This window comes from Lineus longissimus, chromosome 7 (assembly GCF_910592395.1).
Source record: "Lineus longissimus chromosome 7, tnLinLong1.2, whole genome shotgun sequence".
NCBI classification, from domain to species: domain Eukaryota; kingdom Metazoa; phylum Nemertea; class Pilidiophora; order Heteronemertea; family Lineidae; genus Lineus; species Lineus longissimus.
Genome location: NC_088314.1, coordinates 11,226,536 through 11,244,775, shown reverse-complemented (window position 1 = coordinate 11,244,775; position 18,240 = coordinate 11,226,536). Strand labels below are relative to the sequence as shown.

General features: G+C 44.1%; 1 protein-coding gene and 1 long non-coding RNA gene across 4 annotated transcripts in view; one reads left to right on the top strand and one right to left on the bottom strand.

Moving 5' to 3' along the window:
• Window positions 1–18,240, top strand: part of LOC135491404 (replication initiator 1-like) — a 109,330-nt gene that overhangs the window by 76,018 nt on the left and 15,072 nt on the right. The gene's annotated exons all lie outside the window — the stretch shown is intronic.
• On the bottom strand, window positions 10,968–15,531 carry LOC135491373 (uncharacterized). Of its 2 annotated transcripts, none has more exons than XR_010447808.1 (3): window positions 15,359–15,531; window positions 13,605–13,751; window positions 10,968–11,140 (listed from the first exon to the last, which is right to left on the bottom strand). It is a non-coding gene; the product is annotated as an uncharacterized LOC135491373 (long non-coding RNA). The 2 variants fall into 2 exon arrangements; XR_010447809.1 differs by having other exon boundaries at window positions 13,605–13,738.

Below are 18,240 nucleotides of genomic sequence, written 5' to 3'. Positions count from 1 at the left end.
TTTCTAACAGAATCCAATCAGTTAAAGACTTAATTACTAGTTTAACTGATAAATAAACACATATAGCTCATATATATTACATTCTCCCTGCCTTTAAGAAAAGATCTGCTCACCATATCCAACTTATACATCAATGTATACAATTGTCAAAAAACTTGGCCCAATGCCATCTGTACAACCAGGTCATTTGCATATCCAAAACGTACACAGAGCCTTTGTACATGTACTACCAAATCAATATACATGCTCTTTACACATTATTTTTTACAAATCATAATAATTTCAAATACCAGAATTAATAAATTCAACTACCAATACTTGGTCCAGCTTCTAAGCTTTACTTCTAAATTATACCCAAGTAGTTTTCTCGACAAAATGGCATTCTTAGGCTAGGCCTATATCAACTGACTCAGTGCAAGTATAAATGTGCATTTCTACCTCATTTCGGTCCATAGGTATCAAACTTTAACATAGCACATATTTCTCTATACCTTCAGGCTGCTACTGGTCACTAATAAAATCCATCTTTTCTACTCTGTTTTCACATGCACATTTCCGGTTTGAAATTCTCAAAAAATTACAGGATAAGATATTCAAAGCTGTAGCTGCAATCTAACCATAAATCTCTTCATGTACAAGGTGATCACGCCTCATACAGGTGACTTATCAACTCGCTATAGTCTATGGTATCACGTCCTCACTACTATCTTAATATCTATCACTGTTTATCCTGAAAAGAATCGTATTCAATGTTCTCATGACACACACACATATTAATTTCATTGTTCACATCATTTCACCAATGTCATTCTCTAATAATAATAATATGGTTGCACTGGTCCATGCAACTGGTACTGACACTGATTAATCCATGGATTGTTCATATTCTGATAAGTGTCCATCATTTGGCACTGATTGTTCATCACTTGATACTGATATGGATTATTGTTCATGGAATAATTGTTCATCACTTGGCTATTCGACACCGGCACTTGTGAATGACTATCAACAGTGTTCATGCAGTTCACGAATGTTGGATTTCCAAAGCTCTCATAGGTGAATCTCTTTGGCGGGTGTGTACTCCGACTCGACGTTCTCCTCTCTGGTACCATTTCAGTTCGTTGATCTGCCACTCTACTGCTCCTCATTCGTCTTTCAGCGACCTGCGATTCTGCTGCTGGCGTGACTGCATCTAACGATTCCTGATGTCGATGAGTTTCCGCTGGCGATCCTGGAACTAATCCCTCCTGAAGGTTGGCTGAGTCTAACATGTTTGATGAAGCTTCACCAAGATTTTCATGCTCCAACTCAGTTCTTCCTCTGGATGTCCTTGATCTTGTCAGCATAGCATAACCCAATCTCTGGATCAGCTCGTCCTCAGTTTCATCCTCGTCGCTGCTGTCTTCCGGTATATCAGCTACTGCCTCTGACTCTATTTTCTTTCTCACTACAGGCTTTGCCACTGGCTTAGGTTCGGCTTCCGTTTCCTAGATGAGGGCAAGGCAACAGAAGGTTTCGGTGCAATACTCGACTCCTGCCGACACCATTCTCTGGTTTTACTTCATACATTGGGCTATCCTCTGCCATTCTCCTCACGACGATATGGACATTCTCCTCCCAATGCAATCTCAGCTTTTTGGTCCGTCACGTTTCGACAGGTTTCAAACCAAAACTAGATCTCCATTTTCCAATATCGTACCCTGTACTTTCTTGTCATACATTTCCTTATTCTTGTCCTGCTCTGACATCACCTTTTTACGAGCAATTTCATAAGCGGCGTCCATGCTCCTCTTCCATTCCTCCGGGTACAACTGCTGCTTTCCTGGGGATCGTACGTCAAACATATGATCGATTCCCAACTATGGATTTCTTCCGAACAAGAGCATAAACGGGCTGTATCCTGTACTTTCATTTCGTGTGCAATTGTAAGCATGTACCATCTTATTCAGATGTTTCTCCAATTCCTCTTGTCCTTTTCAGCTGGAGTTCTCAGCATCGATAAGAGCGTTGAATTTAATCGTTCAACTTGGGCATTCCCTTGTGGATGGTATGGCGTCGTCACAGATCGTTTCACTCCTGGCAGTTGCTGCAGATGGAAAAATAGCTTATTTTCCCACTCTCGTCCTTGGTCAAGGTGCAAGATATCAGGGAAACCGAAGCGAAGCACGGTAGCGTAAGCTTGAGAGAATCTTGTAAAGCTATCTTGGAGGACTAATATATATTCATAGCCTCCTGATGACCCCTCCAGATGAACGAAATCTATCGCTACTCGTTCGAACGGCATGCTAGCAGTAGTGTGTCCCATTGGCACTTTCTCTGGTCGGCGACATCGTTTATCACGAAGACATGGCAAACATAATGTTCAATGTCCTGCTACATTCTAGGCCAATAGAAACGTTCTCTGGCTAGTGAAATCACACGATCTGCTCCGAGATGTCCCATATTCTTGTGTAGTTCCTCATATACAAGATTTCTGTGCGATTCTGGAAGCACCAACTGGTTATACCGTACTGTCTTCCTCCGTAAGATTCCATCCTCATCGCGCTCTAGCTTTTCCCATTGTCGTAACAATGTCTGTGTCCTCGGCTTCTCGCCTTTCTTATCCTTAGGACTTGGTACTCCACCTTTGCTCATGAAGTACAGTACTCTGCTTATTGTCTCATCCTCTTCTTGTGCTTGTTTCAGCTCCTGTAATGACACGGTTGTCTCCGATTCCGGATTTTCTGACGTCTCAGCCAACTCCTGATAGTGGATAGTCAGCCAACTCCTGATAGTGGATTAGCGGTCAGTGCATTGATCCACACTGTGCTATCATCCTCGTCTCCGTAATTCTTAGCTGATTTTATGTCCTTCAGCCCTGCTAAACTGGCTTCCCCTGTGCAGTTTTCCATGTAGTTCTGCATGTCATCCGGTAGTCTTGACAACGTGTCTGCCTCGATGTTTTTCTTCCCTGCCAAGTACTTGAAATCCGCGAGTTCTGCAACCCAGCGATGTCCTGTAGCGTTGAGTTTGGCGGTACTAAACACGTAGGTTAGCGAATTATTGTCTGTATACACTGTGAATTCTGGAACGTATATAGTCCCTGAATTTTTCCGTAATTGCCCATTTCAATGCGAGAAACTCCGACTTTCCTGAATGAAGATGGTAAGTTCTCTCTGCTGGTGTCAATGTTCTGGACCCAAAACCGATAACGCGAAGTTTATTTTCTAACTGCTGGTAGAGCACACAGCCCAACCCATCACCACTTGCGTCCGTCTTCAGTATCATCTCCTTGTTCACATCAGCATATCCTAGGACAGGCGGTTTTACAAGGTAGTCCAAAAGTTCATTGAACACCTTCTTGCGTTCGGCTAACCAACACACCGGTTGATTATTTTGCAATTGTCCTTGGTTTTTACCGTTCTTGTCTTTCTTTTCGTGTCTTTTCCGTTTTGTCTTGTAACTGTCCTTGCACAATTGATCATACAGTGGTTTTGCTTTGGTGGCAAAATCTGGAATGAATGTTCAATAGTAACCGATCAATCCCAGCAAGCGTCTCACTTCACCAACATTGCTTGGAATCCTCTCTCTCAGTTTCTGCACAGCTTCCACGTCTGCTTCGTCCACGCTGATCCCTTCTTCCGATACGATTTTTCCTATGTACCGGACCTGTCTTTTGAACAGATCACACTTTCTCGCCTTGAGCTTCGCACCCTTCTCCTTGCAGCATTGCAGCCTTGACATGATCGCTGTACGTCTTGGAAAATATTAGGACATCATCAAGATATGGAATGCATATCACGTACACCAAGCTATCGAACAACTTTAGCATATATCGTTGGAACTCTGGTGGTGCCCCCTAGAGACCAAATGGAATCCGAATATATTCGTACAATCCGAATGGCGTTTATATCCCAGTAAGCGGTTGACTCTCCTCGTCTAGGAATCCCCGGTGATAAGCTTTTCCCATGTCTAAGGTCGAAAACCACGAGTATCCTGACAACTGATCATAAATGTCCTGAATTTTCATGATAGGATGTCTGTCCTTGTAACACTTTGAGTTCAATGACCTAAAATCTCCGCACACCCTTAGCGCACCACACTTTTTGCGAACACAAACCAATGGCGATGAATAAACCGAGTGTGATTTCCGTATTATTCCCTGTTTTAGTAGATTTTCGATGTACGCCTTTAATTCTATGTATAAAGCGGGTGGAACATGACGATATGGTTCATTTACTGGTTCGGTATCTTTCAAGTGTATATGCATTTGGAGATCTTTTATACATCCCAAGTCATTGTCATTGCGTTGAAATGCCTCAAAGTGTTCACGTAACATGTCCTGCACCTCCTTTTGTTATTCAGGCGTAAGGTGGTCTAAGTTTATGTTTGGCAACCGCTTCTCCTCATTTTCCATTACAGCATCCGATGATGATGGTGATTCTGATTTTTCCTCAGCTTCACACTTCTACATGTTGATTTACATGCTCCGAATCGCAACCCTCCGAACACTGCTTCGCGGCATCTACATCCACAGTGAAAACAGCTCCAACTACCATTAGTTTTCCTAGGACTGATTTTCCTGTTATCCTAATGTTATGCGATGTCTCCTTCCTGACTGGTATTGTCACTTTTGCTGAATTCCCTCTCGGAATTCTGATTACACTCTCTGTCATTACCAATCCTTTGACAATGTATCTGGTTCGAACAACACATCCCTACGTTTGGATACTGGACCAGTCCTGACTCGACATACTATCGGTACTGATTGTCTTGCTGGTATCACTATGCTATCTCTCCCTGTTCTCACTGTAGCAAATTCATCCTTTTCCTGTTGGATTGCAGATACTAACGATATTCTCTGCTGATTGTCCAATTGTGGAAATAATGAATCAATCACCGAATTCGAATTGTCCTTTAACTTCACACACTCAGAAATCACGTTATAACCGATTATACGCAATTCCTAAAATACACTGCCATCTAGTAGCAGAACCACAGGAAGTGATGCAGAGTGAGGGAGGTAGGTCAGCAACCTGCATTGTGTGTAGCGTGTAGAGTATTGAACAATAGCTATCACTGAAATTGGTCCAAATAACTCTATTGTGCGTGGTGTTGGGCTAGTCTTGCCACAGTAAGTAGGGGAATTAATGGGTTTCATGTCAGTGAAGATGAGAAGTGATAATAATTGACCAATTAAATAATTAGGGCAATAAAACAGTCTGATGATGTTTGGGCCATGTGATGAGGAGGCTGGCTTAAGCCATGCATTGCATGCATTGAATTCTGACATAGACATGATGAACTTAATCTAATTCAATTGTAGAAGGCCTCTGTAGTTGTTTCTATTCTAGGCTGGCCAGTTTGGGCCAGAAATATGTAGGAGATGCCTTTGACTTTGTGTTGCCCAAACCCACTATGATTTTGCTTGGTTATGGTGGGGTTTTTTGAGTGGTTGTCAGTCAAATTGACCCCAAGTCCCAAGGCCAAGTCAATTTTAAACTGTAGGCCTAGGCCTAGTTTTATTTGCATTGCCGGAGTGTAGGCCTGGGAGACATGGGCCTTATGATTTAGTTGCAATGTTCAATCTCCAGAGCATCCAGACAATGATTGGACCATGTCACCAGAGTCTGATTGCCAGAAGTGCTACAAATGTCCACGTTCAATGTCTTGTCATGACATGGAATGCTTGTCATGGATGACAACTGTGATGTCAGAGGACATGATAGAGTTCGACTCATCAGAGGAGCTACAGTTCCAAATGGAAGTAATGGATTAGTTTTGGGTAAAAAAATTACAACGCCAGTAATTGTCGTATTGTTGTTAATAACACCCTTTTATGTATTGTTGTAATTGCCCTAATACTATTTGTGTATGCATGTACATGTATGTATGTTAGGCCACTCTAAGTTCAGCCCTACGACTGGTTGGTCGTGTGCTTATTTTGTCTCACATTAAAGTTGCGTTGGATTGGATATCGGTGTTGCTTTGTCGTTGTGTTCTACCCTAACTGGACATGTTAGAACTAATGTTAGGTCAAATAGCGAACTTCTGTCCAATTATTTCCCGGAATACTATAGTGAAGAACTCCACATCCACCGATCTCATTTGGCAAACTATCCGATTACACTTTGGATTCCAGACAACGGGTGGCCATTTCCTTGATCTGGCCGACTTTCAACTAGGGCCTGACGAAAGACCAGAGGACCTATACCAACGGCTCGTGGCCTTCGTCGAGGACAATCTACTAAAAGCGAACGGCTTATCTCACCACGGGTCTGTCATGACCGAAGATGAAGAGCTCTCACCTTCTCTCGAGAATATGGTAGTACTTACGTGGCTCAGACTCATCAACCCGGAGTTACCCAAACTCGTTAAACAACGTTACGGGACCGAGCTAAGATCGAGGACCCTATCATCGTTAAAACCGGAGATCTCCCAAGCCCTCGATTCTCTACTGGACGAAATACGTACGAACGAAAGTGCTAAAGTGATGCGTGCCGCAGCATCACACCAATCCGTTCCTAAAACCAATTCGTTTCGCCCTCAAGGGAGATCAGGCAGAAAGTTCGACGGCAGAGGGGATAAGTCTTGTCCTCTTTGCAAACAGGCGGGTCGCAGTGATCAGGGACACTTCCTAAGCGAGTGCAAGTTTCTCCCCGAAAAGGATCGCCGCTACATGGTAAGAGCAAGACAGATACTAAGTATCCTTGACAATGACAATGCCGATTATGACACAACTACTCAGGAACCTCAGGTGTCCAGTTTTGATTGCAGTAGTGACATTCAAGGTCCGAGTAGCTGTGACTTTAACCCATCAGCCCAAAGAATCCAGGTGCGTCAGTCACCCTACATAAACTGTTTCTATGAACACCATGGCGCCCGCATCACTATTGATACTGGCGCAACAGGGAACCTCATCAGCTTGCCAGCTTCTAAAAGACTTGGCGTAGACATCCGTAAAAGCGCACAGTCTGCCCACCAAGCTGACGGGTCATCCCCTTTGAAAGTCATTGGGGAAACTAGGCTGACATTCACCAGAGACGATCAACCATTATTTTTTGAAGGTCTTGTCATTGAAAACCTTGATGTAGATATCCTTGCAGGTACCCCGTTCATGGAACATAATGACGTTTCCGTCCGACCTGCAAAACGCGAGGTCCAACTTGGCGACGGCTCCAAGTACATCTACGGCTCACTACCCGAACCATCTGGTCGTCATGCAATTCGCTCATGCGTAATCCGCGCTCCAGACCAATCTGTCACGATTTGGCCCGGTGACTTCCTTGAAATAGACACCCCGGTCGACATTCCCCCCGATTCGGAATTCGCTCTGGAACCCAAGGTAGACGCCAGACTCGCAACAGAAACTTGGCCTAGTCCAGCCGTGATACCAAGTATCGCAGGAAAAATCCGCATCCCTAACACTACTAGCGAACCCGTTGTCCTAAAACGCAACGAACATATATGCCAGATTCGCCCCGTCTTCGTGCCGGAAACAGATCCTGCGCCCACGCGATGCACAAAGACACCCCTGATACGGGCTAAGTCTGACTCTTCAAAACACTCCGCTACAGTGAGTCTTGACCCTGATAACATCCTACCCCCCGACATAGCCACCAAATTCCGCTCGACCCTAGACGAATATGACAGCGTATTCGACCCAAACTTCAAAGGTTACAACGGAGCTTCCGGTCCGTTCGAGGCTAAGGTTAACATGGGCCCGGTACAGCCCCCACAGAGAAAGGGTCGCCTCCCTCAGTACGCGCGTAACCAATTACTCGAGCTTCAAGAGAAGTTCGACACCCTAGAACACCAAGGCGTATTCAAACGCCCTGAAGACGTAGGCGTGAACGTGGAATATCTAAACCCATCGTTCTTGGTAAAGAAATCCAAAGGCGGATTTCGGCTCGTCACCGCTTTTACTGACGTGGGACGCTACAGCAAACCCCAGCCCTCCCTAATGCCCGACGTGGACTCAACCTTGCGCCAGATCGCGAAGTGGAAGTACGTAATCACTACAGATCTCACCAGCGCGTTTTATCAGATTCCCCTCTCCCAAGAGTCTATGAAATACTGTGGTGTTTGTACCCCATTCCGCGGCGTTCGTGTCTACACTCGATCGGCGATGGGCATGCCCGGCTCTGAAACAGCACTTGAGGAACTAATGTCTCGCGTTGTAGGACACCTCATTCAAGAAGGCATCGTAGCTAAAATAGCCGATGACCTCTACATCGGTGGAGACACCCCAGAGGAGCTCCTCCTTAACTTCAAGAAGTTCCTACACGTCCTGCATATCAATCGTCTCGCACTTTCAGCCCCGAAAACGATTATCGCTCCTAAGAGTACAACCATCCTTGGATGGATCTGGTCTCTGGGTACCCTCCAAGCTAGCCCCCATCGCATCGCAACCCTCTCGAATTGCAATCTCCCAGAGAAAGTGAAGGACCTAAGGTCTTTCATTGGCGCCTATAAGGTACTTGCCCGCGTTATCCCGAGATGTTCCGATGTACTCACTCTGTTAGACCAAGCTACCGCCGGCCGCGAGTCCAAAGAGAAAATTGTTTGGTCTGACGAACTGTGTGAAGCCTTCAAAAGCGCTCAGAAAACACTTGGAACAAATCGCATTATCACGCTACCTCGTCCAAGTGACACTTTGTGGATCGTAACAGACGGCGCATTTAGAAAACCTGGTCTAGGCGCTACACTCTACGTCACTCGGTCGGACAAGGTACACCTAGCCGGTTTCTTTAGCGCAAAACTACGAGACAGACAAGCTACTTGGCTACCGTGCGAGGTCGAAGCTTTGTCAATCGCAGCAGCTGTCAAACATTTTAGTCCTTATATAATCCAAGCCACAGAAAACACTTGTGTCTTGACAGACAGTAAACCATGCGTACAAGCATTTGAGAAACTCTGCCGCGGTGAGTTTTCTGCTAGTCCTAGAGTCACCACATTCCTGTCAACAGCGAGTAGATACCAGGTATCTATACGCCATGTATCGGGCTCTTCCATACTGCAGTCGGATTTTGCAAGCCGCAATGCCCCACTATGTGATGAGCAAGGTTGCCAAATCTGCAGTTTCGTAAAACAAACCGAGGACTCAGTCGTTCGACGCGTACCTGTAAACGTATCCGACATTGTGTCCGGCATTCACAAGCTCCCGTTTACCAGCAGGTCGACATGGCTATCGATCCAGTCTGAGTGCGCAGATTTAAGACGCACACATGCGCACCTGAAGCAAGGTACACGCCCTTCCAAAAAGGTAACTAACAGTAAGGACGTGAAACGTTACCTCAACGCTGCGACGATTGCAAAAGACGGTCTTTTGGTTGTACCCCAGAACGAACCACTCATCCCAACGCGTGAACGAATAGTCGTTCCCCATCAGGTACTAGATGGCTTACTCACAGCTCTCCATGTTAGGCTTGACCATCCGTCAACCAATCAGCTGAAGTCGGTTACCCACCGCTACTTCTTTGCCTTGGATCTCGACAAGTCCATTGAAAAGGTCGCTCAGTCTTGTCACAAATGCGCATCGCTTTTGAAAACCCCACATTTGTTTGCGGAACAAAGTACTTGTGATCCGCCAGACACCGTCGGTGTATCATTCGCTGCAGATGTGATCAGGCGCAACAGGCAGTTCATCCTTGTGCTCAGAGAGTGTGTGACGTCATACACTACGTCAACCCTTATCGAAGATGAGCGCCATGAATCACTCCGCGATGGTCTCATCCGCCTATGTGTTGATATTAGACCCTTAGATGGTCCTAACGCTGTAATTCGCGTTGACCCGGCGCCAGGCTTCAAAGCTTTAGTCAGCGACAAACAGCTATCAGAACTCAAAATCGCGATAGAAGTTGGTAGAGTAAAGAACGTCAACAAAAACCCGGTAGCCGAAAAAGCTGTCCAGGAATTAGAGTTGGAGTTGCTAAAAACTGACCCCACAGGTGGGTGCATCTCCGCGAAGACCCTAGCCATTGCCTCTGCAACCCTAAATGCTCGCGTCCGCTCAAGAGGCCTCTCCGCACGTGAAATGATGCTACAACGTGACCAGTTCACGAACAGACAGCTGAATATGTCTGACGAGTCTTTGATCCGAAATCAACACAGTAAGCGCAAAGACAATCACCCACATAGCGAAAAGTCAAAAGCTCCGAACACGCGCACCTCCGACACTGGTTCAATACAGGATTGGGAAGTCGGCGACATCGTGTACCTCTACGCCGATCGTAACAAGTCCGCATCTCGTGATCGTTACATCTTGACGTCACTAGACAACAATTGGTGCAATATCAGAAAGCTTGTTGGTTCTCAACTGCGAAATGCATCTTACCGGGTCAAGAAAACTGAGTGTTATAGGGTACCAAGCCAGGTAGTTCTAGACACTAAAAACTATAAGTACTCGACAGATGACGATGACGACGACGACTCCGACGTGACCGTGTGCGTACCTGCGACGGAACGTGCCTTATCCGAACTCCCAGAGCCAATACAGACGCCACCGCCACCGCCCGTTCCCGAGATTCCTCTGGAAATAGCCGAGCCTTCGACCCAAAATGAACCATGCATATCCGCGTCCACTGACCCTCAACCTCTGCGACGCTCCTGCCGTGATAGAAAGCAAACGCAGTTTTACGGCCATTTCTAATTCAAACCTCATTCTCATGATCATTCGTGAATATATTGGACTCTCACTATCATCTTTCTAAAAGAAAAAGAGGTTGCGCCAGTAATTGTCGTATTGTTGTTAATAACACCCTTTTATGTATTGTTGTAATTGCCCTAATACTATTTGTGTATGCATGTACATGTATGTATGTTAGGCCACTCTAAGTTCAGCCCTACGACTGGTTGGTCGTGTGCTTATTTTGTCTCACATTAAAGTTGCGTTGGATTGGATATCGGTGTTGCTTTGTCGTTGTGTTCTACCCTAACTGGCGCAAAAATATTTTAATGCCAATGACATTAGTAGTATGTATTTTCAAGGATAATAGATACAGAAAAAGAGAAAGCATCAATACAGTTGTACTACTAGTATTTGCACCAAAAAATATGGAAATCTGAAGTGGTGCAATTTTTCACCATGCTCATCATCTTTGTTGTAACCACGACTGGTGCAGTGAGGTACACAGCAATATCTGTGACTCTTGGGAGGTTGCTGAAGACAAGAATAATCCCCAGTTAATAACAATCTTAATAATTTTCGTCAAACTGTTAAGATTCTTGGCAAAACAAGCAATTGTGTGAACTTACTTGTTCAAAGAAACATTAGATAACATGGTTTGTTTCTGTAATTGACGCCAAGAGTACTCAGTATTTCATTGAGCTCCTCTCAATTAAATGCATTTCAAAGAGATTGATATATACAATCAGCGCTTTTTGAAATGCATTTGATATCTTGATATCTTGACAATACTCTCGACTCGATCTTGTAAGGACAGACAATACAACCCCAGTAAACCCACCCACTCCACGCGGTACTGAATAGGCGTTACTTTCTTTTGTGTAGAGGGGCCACGCGACTCCTAGGACCAAAATCAATGTGTCCGATCAACCCTGCAGGTAACCACCACTCTTGGACAAGTCCAACTCTGTGATGTCATGCAGATCAGAGTGGTAACCTGGAATTGTAGGCCAATTGTCATGGGCGAGTCTTCCGAATTCTTCACAATACTATTGCATTATGAAATTGATGAGGTTTATAGGCCTAGCTGACCTTTACTGGGTCATCTTCATAAGCCGTTACTGTCATGTCATTTTTGGCCTGCACACTCTGGCTTGCTGTAGGCCTACATGTGCTGTCATGGATGTACCACCGCTAAGAAAGCGTCGACGTAGCTACGGTATCAGTGAAAAAATTCGGTATCTAACCGATTGTGAAGAGGCCTTGGAGAACGGGACAGTCGCCAGTAGTGATGAATTTGTAAATCATCACAGAATTCCGCCCTCCACCTTTCGGAAATGGGACCGAGAGGAGCTAGATGCCGTACTGTTAGAGAAAAATGGTAAAATTCGTAAAATACGAGAAAATCATGTCGGAACATGGCCTGAAGTAGAAACTAATGTCCATGAGTGGTTCATAGGTGAAAGGCAAAAGCGTCTGGTTGTGTCTGTCTCGGACCTCCAAGTAAAAGCACTTGATCTTTTCCAAACGTGGTGGGACAACTTGGCAGAAGAGAGACGGAATGAAATTGTCCGTTCTAGACCGATTCGGCATGAATTCCACGCCTCAGCAGGTTGGGTGACCGATTTCATGAAGAGAAAGAACATTTCTTTTCGGAAGACTAATAAAAACACCACTACGATCCCTGCAGACGCCGCAGCTAGAGTCGCGCAATTCAGAAATGATGTCGCTGGGGTAGTTGAACAGTTTCAGATACCAATGGGATTCTTTTTCAACATGGATGAAACTTTCTTGCTATTGGATTGTCGTCCTGTGTATACATGTGAAACCACAGGGGCACAATCGGTCGATATCCGGACATCTCGTGCAAATGCCAAGTTAGGTTGCACCGTTACATTGTGCATTGCTGCTACAGGAGTAAAACTTCCAGCTCACATAACATTTCCTCGTCGTGGATTTGTGAGGCAGATGGAGCAAGTTGCTCAGCAAGAACTGCCACATAATGTGAAAGTTACCACTTCTGATACTGGCTGGATGAGGCAAGACACCATTGAACACTGGACAGATACTGTTCTTGAGCCGCATGTGCAGAGAGAAAACTGCGATCAGTTCTTTATTATCGTGGACCGATACAGAGTTCATCTAACAGAGGTCTTTGGGAACGCAGTGATGGAACTGGGGGGAATCAGAGATTTGGTACCTGCGGGGTGTACCTCAATTGCACAGCCTTTAGATGTGTCTGTTATGGCATCGTTTAAGAAACATGCCAGGAAAGAATGGAAGGACTGGAAAAGTAGAAACACTAATGAACAGGGTGCCTGTGACCAGATTTCCTTAGTTAATGTGATCAACATTGTATGTCGGGCATGGGAAGCAGGAAGAGGTCCAGGTCGTCGTCAATGGCTTTGAGACGGCTTTTCGTCCAGACAACATTGACGACGGACCGCTCCAATTACCTGCCGATGGCAATGATGATCAGGAGGATGGAATGGCATTCCTTGACCCTGAACATGAACTGGATTAGGCGTAGGTGTAAAGGACCCCAGATAGGACTTCATTGAAAATGTCAAATCGTATTTGCTGGGTCACCCTGTATGTTGACATGTGGCTGGTTTTAGCCGTTCTACTCAATTAAACCGGTTAACCTCAGCAACAAACAGTACATGCGTGCTCTGCAGAATCCAATTCAAGGTTTATTGTGTCCAGTCCCCAGGCCTCACAAAACATGTACACTCATGACATCACCGATGGCGGGCACATGCAGTGCAGTTGTGACGCCTAGACCTTAGTCCAGCGAGTCATTGGCCCTTGTACATATAGGAATGGTAAAGCCTATTCAGTACCGCATGGAGTAGGTGGGTTTACTGTATTGTCTTTATCCTAGTATTGTCTGTCCTTACAAGATCGAGTCTCGAGTATTATAAGTAAATAGTACAGATATATAGTACTAGTAGTTTGGGTAGTATACTGCTGAATATTGACTGTATTACAAATGTACCTTCATAACATTTCCTGCTGGATTGTAATAGCTGTGATCTTGTGAGTTTGTTGATTTATTATCCATATCCATTTCGGCAAACCTGGTTTATTCGTGGTCACTTGTTTGTAACGTTAGACAGCGGTTGTTCCAAACTGAAACATGATCCTATCATTTTGAGTGAAACAGGTACTTTGTGAAAAGAATTACTATGCCATGGATGTATGTTGCATGTGATATGACGGCATTTGGATCTCATTTAATAATAAAACTTGAAATAGGCAATTGACATCATTTTGTCTTGTTAATTTTTAAAATTATGACTTGCCCAAACATTTTCCATGCAGACATGACAAATGTGGTCAGCCTCTCATGCCTCATGTGCTGTGATCCCGGGCTGTGATATCTGGCTATCATTATTCTCCATGCAGGCCCATCATAGTGGCCATGGGCCATGACCCAAGAAAGAGTAGCCTACATGTAGCTAGCTGCCTGCCATTGCATCATGATCATAAGGCTACATGTTTTCATTAAATACAATAATGGCATTATGCACACAGTACATAGCCTATAGTATATTAGCCATAGGCCTACCACCACACCACAGAAAATATACTATGCCAGGCCTACATGTTCATGCTCATCAAGGAGGATACCGCGGTGACGTCACATCACGTGATCCCGACCCATATTAGTGATCGCTATGGCCAATCAGATTCAGTCTACTGACAGCACCAGTACTGAACACATCTCCACGTCTCACTGCCTGGTGCGCTTTTGTACACAAAAACACCAATAGACATGAAATATTGCAATACCTAGTATGGATTCTTCCTGTGTAAAATAAAATTTACAAAGCAGATTAACTTCCACGAATAAAAAAGACGTTTGGCGTGGCCAAAGTGCGGAAATAATCTCTCCGCTAAAATACACTACGAAATACACTAGGCAATGCACTACGCAATATACAGTAGAGATGCAGTTGAGTTTGTTATTGTTTTGACTTAGAAGCCCGCCCATATCATAATATATTCATGTATTCATGAAGTATGAACTCATTTCTGTCCCATACAACTCTAAGAACAGTCAATTTCTCCTTAAATCATCACCGAAACCGCGATATCCGCAGGAAGATTTCGTTCTAGTGTCCGAAAATGCATGATCTTACAGGGGCGCTAACTCGACAAATAGAGGGAATCTATGGGGATCTATGCGAGTTTTAGGTATTACAGGTCTCGAACTTGTAAAATCTGTAAACATGCCTCCAAATCCCATTATGATAATGAAGAGATTACCCCATATCTGGGAGACTGTTTTGAAACCATCGCTAATTTTGGAAGATCGGTGCCCGGCTATTTGGTTTAAAAAACCCTATTTTTCCCCATCAAAACAGCACTTTTCATAATTCAAATGATAGCTTATTGTCTGAAGACTTATTTCATAGCAGAAAAGTACTAATAACTCTGATATGATGCAAAAAATCTAACTTTTTTGATGACTTGATTTTCCCTTGGCCGTGGATCGAGTTTGTTTACAATATGCAGCGCCATCTTGGAAAAGCCGTGACGTCACCGCGGTATCCTCCTTGCATGCTCATGATCAGTGGCAGAGCCATACACTATTACAGCATACTTGATACTACATGTACAATGCAGATGTACACTACAACACAACACACACTGTCCATTACTGTTGTGTTGTTTATAACTATGTTCATGGTGACTTAACTCACATGATATGCATAAAGAAGCCCATTATCAACACTAAAACTTTACCTTTACTCAGTTTCCAGTTCCTGGCATGTTTGGTGTGCCTATTCAACGAATTAATACCATTTTATTGCAGAGTTTCCCTCTTCATAATGCTCTTCAAAGTACACATTGTGTTATGGTCATTATGTAGGCTGCCTCTATCAACGTCACTTCCTCCTAGTTACAGAACTGATAATAGGCGGCAGGTCAATTTTAGGAATTGTGTATAGGATGTTGTACTCCTTCATCTTCCGTGATTAGAAAAGGCACAACGAGGCATTGTTCTTTCACTTTGAATTGTAATTCAGCCTACCCTCTAAAAGGAATGTCCTTCCCGTTTGCTGCCGTCAATCGCAAGCTAATAACAGTTCATCGATTGGTCTCACTTTTGCTTCTGGCAAATTCTTAGACAACCACAATTCCGAATAAACAGAAACTTGAGCTCCTGTATCCCATAAAGCAACGGTCTCAACTTGGTCTAAACAACACTTTATCAGACATTGTTTTCCCACTTAGTTAACTAACTTTGCTTGTAATCTAGGACTCACAGTAGCATTCGATTCTCCAGCTTTATATCGGTGGGACAACACTTTCACCTGTTTGTGACTATGGGGTCCTACTCTCTATCCCGTGAGTGGGCCCCGTTCCCGTTTCCCTTATTCCTCTGCTGAAATGCTCCTCTGAGAAACAGAAGAAACAGTGAATACATCCGGATTCCTGGCAACGTTTGCATACAGAAATCCTATGTTTTGAACTGGAATATCCCGATTTTCTGCTCCTTCTGACCGTCATTCCTCCCTGTCTGTAATGCGGCAATCTGAGCTTTGATCTCCCTCAGTTCACGATCAAATTTGTCCTCCTTTTCCGGCTTCTCCTGAATGCATTTTACGGATGCATGTGCTTGTCCTTTCGCCTTGCTGCCACCACCCGACAGCTTTGCTGCTCTCTCCCCCTCCAGACGTGTAGCCACGTTTATCCTCTCCAGGAGAATCTCATCCTCGATGTTCTCTCCACTCAATGACTGCTTTAACTCGTTTCTGATCATATCCGACGTGAGTCCTGTTGACAAGAAACATTTTCTGTACTTGGTCAGAACTATATATAATGTTGTTGTCTTCCTTCGAAGCAAACAATATCTTCTGCCTAATGTCCGTAGATCTAATGGCAAAGTTCGGCGCGTTTTCGTCCTTCCTCTGTGTCAGCTCTGACAATTCTTTGTAGAGATCAGTTGCATTCCCTTCCCTAAAATGTGACCTTATCACTCTCTTTGCAGAATTCCAACTAATTTCCTCCAACCCCTCTAGGTAACTCATTACCAGCAATTCCCAACCTTTTAGCTGCGCATGCGCCAAACTCCCTTCCAAAGCCAAGCATACGTTTTCTATAGCAGATCGAGGTGATAGACATCTCACAGCTTTCTGTGTAACTAAAGCCTAGTTGCCGATAGCGTATGTGATTCTATGACTATCAAGGCATTTTCAGGCCAAATTTTGAGTTGATTGGTGAAAATTTTTCCATGTCCACATATGGGTTGAAAATACCACATGTATTGCAATTTTTCCTAATGTAAATTCTAAGAAAACATGAAAATTGGCCGACTTCTGTGGCCGTTTTGAATCACATAGAGTTTGCATATTTAGTTTGCCGATAGCTCCTGCAGATGGCAGCATCATACTGAGTATACTGAAACACATGCCATTGGGAAAATTGAAAATTTGTCCATGTCCACAGGGGGGTCCAAATTGGCGTCCCAAGTGGATTTGAGGAGAGAATATGTCCAAACATCAACATACATGAAAAGCTGGACCTCAAGTGATCTTTGAAGATATGAGAATGACTGACCTTTGATAAGTTCTTGCTTTATTTGTCCACTTAATGGCCTAAGATCCCTAGCTTTGGATGGTTCAATTAGGGACACTAGGGCTGGGAAGGGTCATGTCAGGGGGGGTAGTCGGGTGACCAAGCCCGAAATATTATATTGCATCGTTCCCTTCAGCATATTTGCCAAAGCTTTTGCTGTTGCATGGATTCCTCAGATGTTTGGGCTCTCTCAGCTCTGTCATTTGGTAACCTCTGTCTGGGTGTTGGCTAGGTAGATAGAATGGGGGGGGGTCCTGACAGTGTTGACAAGGAGAAACTCGGAAAACCGTGATTCTAGACAAAACCCTGTTCTTTTGATGAGCTGGAACACATTCAAAATTGTGAACCCACAACTTGAAGGCATAAAACTGACACAAGGCATTGATTTCTTGTACTAAAAATATATTTTATTATTCGATGAACGCTCTGATTGGCTAAATTGGGTCACGTGTCAAACTCGATCGTAGCGCCTGCATTTAGCAGCGGCATAATAAAGTTGGGGATTGCTGGTAATGTCCTTAGCTTTAACCCTGGGCTGATCGATCTAATCACAGCTGCTACAATGTCTTCCTAAGGATAACCCTTTTTGAGTCCACACTCGACCTACCTGATCAGTGTGACATATGTCAGTTTATCCTTTTGGCCAGGATCACCCACCTGCCCCAAGATCTTAAATTCATTTTTAAGAGCTTCTTTTATATCTACCGATACTGTACTTACAGAACTGCCAAGTCCTAATGAAGTCTGACTTGCCTTGGCCTCTGCCAATTTCAGTTTCAACTGCAGAATCTCGATTTCCTGTTTCAAATTTCCTATCAAATTCACTGAATTTTCTCCTGAATTTTCTCCTTCAAGATCCATATTTCTCACTTCATGGTCATCCATTCTGAATAAATCTTGGTAGAACCTCCAAATGTAATCCTTATGAAAATAACTGACAGAACACAGCTCTTAGATAAAAACACAATGTGTTCTCTTCACACCTGGACTCTGAATCATTGAAAAGACGCAAGTCACAAATCACAACAAACCCACATGTTTGATTG